The following is an 8,445-nucleotide window of genomic DNA, read 5'->3' on the forward strand; positions in this document are numbered from 1 at the left end:
GATCGCTGTCTCACTCCAGTTGGATGGAGCGTGTTTATTAGAGTCTATTGAACTCTGGGTAGGCAATTAAGGAGATGGGAATGGGAATCCCTCACACACAAGTGTCTGCTGGCTGCAAAACAGATATATAGATATATTAAAAAAATATATATATTTTTTTTAAATGCCTGAGAAGTTTTATAAAAAATGTAAATGTGCACTTTTAAATGTTATCAGCAGGGGAAAATACAACCGAAAGCCAAACAAAAAAAAACCCAAAACGTTTTAATCAAGTTGCTCCACTAAAAGGCTCATAAATAAGTTTGAAGCGTGCTGGATGACACAAAGTAACCGTCTGATAATAGCTTTCAAAGAGTTTTATTGTTTCTGCGGCTCAGCCTGTTGACGCTGTCCAAATGTCCCCTTCGGCCCCTCTTCTTTTTGTTGATTGAGAGAAGTGAGAAAACAAAACCATTGCTGTGAGAAAGTTTCATTTTAACCAGAGGAAGAGGGAGAAGGGAAAAAAAAAAAGTCCCTTTCACGTGTTGGTGGAATATCTAAAGGCCCAGTCTTGTGTTGTAAATGACACCTCGGTAACATAATAATTATTCAAAACGCTCCTCTCCCCTCCTCTCGCCCCGCTGTGAGGGGCCAACAGGCGGCTGCACTTCAATCAGCAGCGGCCTGGCGGGGTGCAGCGGGCCGGGGCAGGCGTCTCCGTGGGCGGCACGGAGTTTGACCGTGGAGGGGCCCGCACCGTCCGTCCTGTCAGGGGTCTTTTAACACCGCAGGGCGCTGCTTTCCCGCAGCGGTGATCACAGCGCTCAGCCCCCTCCTACACTGAGCCGGTAATACAGCCGTGAAGCGGTGTCAATGGGCTGGAAAAGACGATCCGAGGCTTGTTTTCACTTTGTTAACAGGTTGAATGAAAAGGATTAACACCGACGTGTGCGTCATCTGAAGATTTCATGTTCACACGCATCTAGATTGCCTCATTGCTCCCCGAGGAAACATCTCCAAACTTCACAAATTACGCTCAAATGTCTGAGAGACTTCTTGACCCAGTTTGAGTGTTTGTCTTCAGGTCACTTCAGCTCGGACCATAAATCTCAACCCTCTGTAACATTTATCTAACAGACTATTATCTGAGCATGTAGATTACACTCATTTACATCACAAACACTCAAGGATCTGTCATTTCTATCACATCTCCCTGTGCCTGCGGGGCAACACCTACCTTTTCTAAGCTGCGTATGTGAATGACAACACATTTGAACACAACATATGTTGTTAAACCTGTGCTGAAAGGCGACCCAACTGCAAAAGGTTGTCCCAAAGCGCATATGTTCTATGATAACACACCCAAATAAAGACTGGAAGAAGATTGAATCAAAAATGCTGCCACCATGATAAATAAAGAGGCAACATGGGATTAAATAAAACCTATGAAATAAGAGTAAAGCATAAAAAAAAACAACCTCACTGATCTGAGTGTGCGTGCTTTCATGACAAGAGCTGCAAACAGAAGAAATAAATTGTAAAGATGTCTTAAAACAAATGATTTCTGTTTGGCTTGGTTTGTTTCGGCCTTAATATTGTTTGTAGTCCTGAAGACCCTCGTCCTCTTTTACAGCACAAAAAAAAAACCATGTAGTAACATTGTCTATTACATTTAAACTTCATGTTTTACTTTTCAGAAATGAAACTATTGATTTTGGGATACAGAAAGTTATGCAGTGCTTCTGTTTTCATCTCAGAAATTGACACAGTACTTCACACACAGTGCTTCCCCTCCCAGATATTGAGTTTATTTAGATGACTGTTGTCAGAGCTTAATGACAGTGTGTTCAGAAGAGGCCGTCACTACTATGTAGGGTGACATACTGTACATTTCTTCACACAAGGAAAAGGCCATATATTTTTTTTCTTCATAGACCAAATAACAGAACTTCACTATTTCCTGATTCATGTCACCAAACGAGCTCATTTCCATTTGTCACGACCAACACATGTGCAAGCCCAGTTCGTATGAAAGGCAAGGGTTACAACTTCATTTCAGTTTTAACAAGAAAAAATGTGTTGTTACACATACGGGAGTGGATGGGTGCCCAAACTGTGAGGATAAAGGCCAGTGTTTCAGTAATCTGCAACAGCTTGAAATACATTTCCTTTTTGAAATATTTCTCATTTTCTTCCTAACGGTAGAAGTGAATGAGTGAAATTGTCCTTCCATTAACACTGACTTGTTGGCAGCACACGTGACGGCTCATCACAATATAAAAACATGGCTTCTCGGGTCAGGTTTACGTGATTTCCTCCCGTCGCGGAGCTCTCGTGTTAGAAACAGGCTGTTTTCCCGCAGCACACAGCTGAATATCAGTCAGGCAGGTTCACTGTGGGACCATTCTGCATGTCAAGGCTGCTGCAGTTATTTGTCACTCCCTGTCAAGGCTCCAGCGCTCGCTCCTCTGCACCCACCAAGGCCTGTTGAGCATGTGCACCGCCGCTATGGCATGCACGTTTGTTATCATGGCGGTGGACACGTTGGTACGTGTGTGTTTGTGCGTGAGTGTCCGTCGTCTTGTGGTGCCGGCTTGCGTGCTGAAGGGTCAAGGCGCTCCTCTTGCAAGTCGGGCCTCACTGCAGGCGATGCCCTGGGCAAGAAAACTGAAAACATCAAGCAGAGGAGGAAACTGTTTGTGGGAGTGTGTGTGTGTGTTCAACTGTGGGTGTTTACCTGCAAGATTCCATGTGTCTTTGAATCTTCCTGCTCAAAATAAATGGAGTCAGCCAGTGTGATCTCATAAAGTTCTGGCGAGGTTGCAATCAAAAGACGGCAGACTCTGCAAACTGCTCTTGTCCTCTGTGGCGTTTGCCCAACATGATGCTGTTGGTGCAATGGAAATAAGACATTGCCGGCCGTTCAAGCGATAATGCATCATCTGTGAGGTGAAAAACAGCAACCTCTACTTACTCACCTCACCACAAAGTCTGGTTTAGCCCGATTCTACCGGAGAGAGATGGAGGGAGGCAGAGGGCCACCCAGCCTTGTTGACTTCGGTGACTCCGCCATTAAGAAAATATGGCTGCCGTGACCTCCGGCAACCGCACACAAGCACCCAAAACATCAGAGAGCTGTGAGCCTCCAGCCTCCCTCCAGCGCAGTGATGGAGGGAAGTAAAGTGAGAAAGAGAACGAGGGAAAGAAACAGAGAGGGGTAAAAGCGAGGGTAGCTGGGGGGGTGCAGAGTGCATTTTTATGAGCTTGTACCTCTCCAGTTTCTGGGTCGTCTGGCCGCATGGACATAAATTTTCGCCCCCTCCCTTCCTCCACCTCTCCTGCTTTCTTCTGGCACGCTCGCCAAGCAAATCCCCCCCTTATCTGCTCCTGCTGCCTGTTTGCAAACTTTCCTTCCAGTTTCCTCTCGCTCACCCCCACCCGGGTCACTGCTCCTCCTTTATTTCCTCGATGTTTCTACCTGTTTGGGCACGGCCACTCACTCCAGCTCTCCACCGTCTCTCCGTCCTTCTGCCTTTTTCCTCTCTCCACCTTTTTTTTTTTTTTGTTTATAGTAAGCCAACACTACCATTCTCCCCCTTCTGTTATTTTCTTCCTTTCTTTCTCCATCCCTCCTCCTCCACCTCCTCCTCCACCTCCTCCTCCCTGCGTCCCCCCCCCTCCTCCCTTATAGATGGAGATTAACTGGGGAGCGCAGCGCCATCCGTCCTCCTGACTGTTTGTTGTTAAGGAGATGGATGGAGGCTCCCTCTGCCAGCCCCACGCAGCCGCAATTACACCAGCCGCCATGATGGATGGAGGGGAGGGAAAGGGGGGGTTGGGGGTGGAGAGAGGGAGACAGAGAGGGGCATCTATCACGCCCCTTAATCTACCTGTCACTGCAAGGGCTTGGATGGAGGGGGGGAGTGTGCGGCGAGTGGAGAGGGGGAGAGCTTCACCCTGGCTGTTGGTCAAAGGTTTATTTTTTTCCTTTTCTTTACCCTGAATTAGTTTCTTCGCCTTTCGGAGAATTAGGCCTGCAGGGACCGGACTCATTAAATGTCCTGATCACTCCAATTGATTTCCGCAAGCTTACTGGATTCTGTTGAACATACTTGGCGTGTGTGTGTGTATTATGAGAAGTGTGTCTGTTTGAGTGTGTTTTTGACAGGCATCATCAGTGAAGGGGGGGACAGATTAAAACAATGTGGAAATATAATCCCACAGTTTTTAAATAAACTCTGAGGAGAAATAATGTTGCTTCACGTGCTTGTGATCTATTTTTGATTCAAGAGTGAAAAATAGTAAAGGTGCATTGAAGGATATATGGCAGACTATATAAGTTTATATACACCAAATGACTTGAAAGCTTGCCTCCACTTAAAGGTTTAGAGGAGCTGTTGAACATAACTGTCCAGAGCAAATTAATGGTGCAGAAAATCGCATATTTAGTCCCTTTAAATAGTCCAGAGCCAACTGAAGTCTACGCTCTAAGCTCTACGAAAAAGCGTGCAGAAGTGAGATTGAGGCCGCCTGTTGTTGTCTGTGCATCCACAGCCGCATTAATGCAGAATGTATTCTGGTGCTGACATTTTATTTTTGGCTGGCACAGGAAAACTGTGTCCTCTTGATCGGTCGGAGCAGCAACTGACCCACACAAGCACAACAGTGTTGGACCTTGTACCCTGTGGTCTGTGGACCCTTCACCGCATCCACTGCTCTTCATTCTAGTATCTCTGTGGCAGTTCCCTTTTCCCTCCCTGCAGACAGATGCTCGTTCTGAGGACAGACTGGATCGACATCTACCTGGAGGATAATGCATCTTTAACTATGTGTTAAGGACAAACTGTATGCACTCAGTGTTCAGGTCAAGAAAAAACATTTGCAGATGGATAGAAACATTAGAGATTAGTGTGAGGCAAATTGTCTCTTTTTCTCTGTGAGCAGTGAGCATTATTGAGACATAAATAGGACCAATGCATGGTGACTGTGACTTCCCGATCGGAGTGTCGAATGAGTAAGTGCATCCGCTGTCTTGGACAGCTAAGAAAGGAAACACCGCTTGAAATAACACAAACACAGAATTGCTGTATAGAGCCAGAAGTTTGTTAAGTTGATTTATGACTATGACAGCAGTGCATTGACTGTTGTAGCAGAGTATTTTGCCAATTCAATTCATTTCAATTCAATTCAAAATGGCTTTAGTGCAATGGAAGTTTCAGAAACAATATTGCGGAAGCATAATAGTAAAATTTGTAGACAGTGCACAGTAAGACCAATGTGAACGTTGATAAAAATTCCATTCTATGTCAAGCAATGGCGCACCACTGTTTGAAATAATCATTAGGAAAAGTAATCATAATCATAACTAAAAACAACAAAAGCACTGCAGTTCTACATGTGGTTTTGTCGAAAGGATGTTATATTAAATCTGGACACAGTGTTGGAGACAGAGCCCCAGTCATTCCTATGAAAGTGGCTCATTGTGCGGCCCATGGAGAGTGCACTTCCGCCAGCTAAGCCAGCTAACTTCCAGTTCAGAACCTGGCTAACTTGAATGGGGATAAAATAATTTAATCACGCAGCTCTTCTAGACCTCCCGAATTTTATTGGACATAATGGGTCAAATTTTGAAAGTGAAACGAGTCATTTCACGGATGAGGTTATGACGCTCAAAAAAAAATGTTTCAACTGTTTTACAGACGCTTCCTTCACGATGAAAGCTTATAGGAAAAAGTCTTACCACAAATTAGTGAGGAGGCGTGCCTGCCAGGCGTATATCCAGTTTGTGAAATGTTTTGTTGAAAGACGAATGAACCACTATACACGCTCTATAATGTTACATGGCTAGCATGCTACCAGTGTTAGCTAAATGTGCCATTGATCTATACATTTGGAAAAACTGTATAGATAGAGCTGTATTACATTCATCAATGAGTTATCTTAAAAGTTGTATGCTAAGCTCCTATGGCACACAGCGCATGGCCTTTGGTCTGTCTGAAATCTACTGCAAAAGTTATTATCAATCCTCGTTTCCACACAGTTTTGATTTGTATTCTTAATTACGGATGTTTACCGGTAGTGTTCAACACAAGGTAATGCATTTATTTATGGATGCATAGAAACACCACCACTATTATGGGCTAATTATCAGACAAAGAGCGTTTTCCAGACAAAAACAGAACCAATAATGACAAATAAGTGAGGAAGTCGGCGTGCCAGGTGTGTGGCCAATTCGTGAAATATTTTGTTAAAATTCGTATGAACCCCTGACTTTACGCGAGCAGTCTATGTTACACTTCTCGCATGCTACCACTGTTAGCGAAATGCCTTAGAACTTTTTTATGTATCAGTTAGCTGATATGTTTATGCAAACTTCCATTTCAACTTCCTTATTTTACAAAAAATACTTTGCTAATCTAATTTTAATCCATAAAGTCAATGTTAATTGACAAATTTAATGCATCATTTTGTATCACATTGCATCGAGGTGAATACATTCAAAAACGTAGTTTGACTAAATAAAATTAATGCACACTTATACATTAATCTTAGGTGGTAAGTATTCAAGCTTCATGTAGAGTAAAGGGAAACTTCTTTATACACATAATGTGTTCTACAAATGTTTGTTATTCAAGTATTATACATAAAAAATACTGCATTTCAAATTGGTCATTTGGCACATAAACACGCTGACTCAACATAATAAGAGAAACCTTGCATTAAATGTGAACCTTTACAATGAACATATGTAACAGAATTTTATCAAACAAAGATACCTGAAATGAGATGTTAAACCCAAAAGACAGCATATTCATATATCCTCATTTACGTGGAAAACATTGTTCATTCTGCAATAATATTATTCCACACTATGCTTCAGATTCAACCACAGAAATCGTTCTACATCCGTCAGTTTATTCTAAACATGAATTTGAATGTGCCAGGCAGCCCCTCCCTCTAAATATGATCACGCACACATGGGCATCAACAGGTAATAAGATGCCGCTTCTGTTGCCCTTTTGCAGAAATGCACACTTTGCATGTAGACACATTTTTGCATAGACCCCATTATGGCATATATATGTACACTCTGCACACACACACACACTAAGTTGTTTATCATCCTATCTGCAGTTATTGCCTCTGCACTCCGCCCACACACACTCACCTCCGCAGCAACTTCAGCTCATCCTCGTACCTGTTGCAGGCATCAAAGCGGTGACCTATCGTCCCGTAAATCTGCATACATTACCTGTAATGCCTCTCCATTTTTCTCACAATGCTGCAGAAATATTATGAAAAGTAATCTGAGGTCCCCTACCCTCAACCCATCCTCCTCCCCTCCTCCTCCTCCCATCTCCATCTCCCTCCTCCACCTCCTCATCTGTCCAAAGGAGTGAGAGATGAGATGGAGGGATTAATACTCTTCCGCCCAAGCCAACCCTGGGAATGATAGATGGACAGATGCAGGAAGGGAGCGGAGGAGGAGAGGGAGAGATTAAAGGAGAGAAGTCTGAGGGTTCATAAATCCAAAGTGGGAGACCTGGTCGGCATCACACACTAATAAGATCTGCAAGAAATCCATGATGAGGCAGAGAGTGGGACAGAGGTGGAGTGAGGAGGAGAGATGGGAGCGGTGTAATAGCATTAGATGTAATCTAATCATGGCAATAAGATGCGAATGGATGAGTGTGAGCATGGTGATTATGCAGAAGAGGGATCGTAGTGTGTTGATGAGGCTTTGAGGCGTGAGGACAGGCCAAGTTATTGGACAGCGGATCAACATTGTTGTACTCCTCGCCGAGGAGCTTTCTGCTGCAAACACTCCAAAACACTGCGTTCATTATAGTTTTACGACACGGTTCTGTCGCTCTGACCAACACCAGTGACTGCAGTGGTGGCACAGCGGGTCAAAGCACCTCAATTTGATGTAAATGTGAAACAGGAACAACGTGTGTTGATTGAAGTGTATTATTCTGCGTGTATTGGTAATGAAACCTGTGCACCCATTCATGTGTGTGCGTGCGTGGTGGTCATCATTACATTAAGAATCAACTGTAAGTGCATAAAGTGCAGTTGTGCAGCCGTGACCTGACTCGGATCAGATAGAGTGCTCCTTCACCTCCCTCCTCTCCTCCTCACCCACCCCCTTCCAACCTCCCCTCCATCCACCGGGGCCACATTTTTCATGGCCCAGCTGTCGGAGGCCCGTGATTGGTTGGTTCTGCAGACAGATAGCCGATAGGCTCTGATTAATAGTTGAGGCCCAAGAACTTCCTCATTGATCAACAGGACAGGCTGGAGGAGGAGGAGGGGGAGGAGGAGGAGAGAGAAAAAGCATGCCCTGTCGCTCTGCAAGTGCTGGCTGATAACCCTGATAGCAGCTCTGGGAGTGTGTGTAAATGTGTGTGTGTGTGTGTGTGTGTGTGTGTTTATTTGTGAGTGCGCTTGTTTGCAATAGCAAAG

At 44.3% G+C, this 8,445-nt stretch overlaps 1 long non-coding RNA gene across 1 annotated transcript; it reads right to left on the reverse strand.

The window, feature by feature from the left end:
* Positions 1-1,777: 1,777 nt before the first annotated feature.
* On the reverse strand, positions 1,778-3,472 carry LOC115573741 (uncharacterized). Its single transcript, XR_003982345.1, has 3 exons — positions 2,958-3,472; positions 2,717-2,866; positions 1,778-2,633 (listed from the first exon to the last, which is right to left on the reverse strand). It is a non-coding gene; the product is annotated as an uncharacterized LOC115573741 (long non-coding RNA).
* Positions 3,473-8,445: the final 4,973 nt, after the last annotated feature.

Source organism: Sparus aurata, chromosome 2, assembly GCF_900880675.1.
Source record: "Sparus aurata chromosome 2, fSpaAur1.1, whole genome shotgun sequence".
NCBI lineage: Eukaryota > Metazoa > Chordata > Actinopteri > Spariformes > Sparidae > Sparus > Sparus aurata.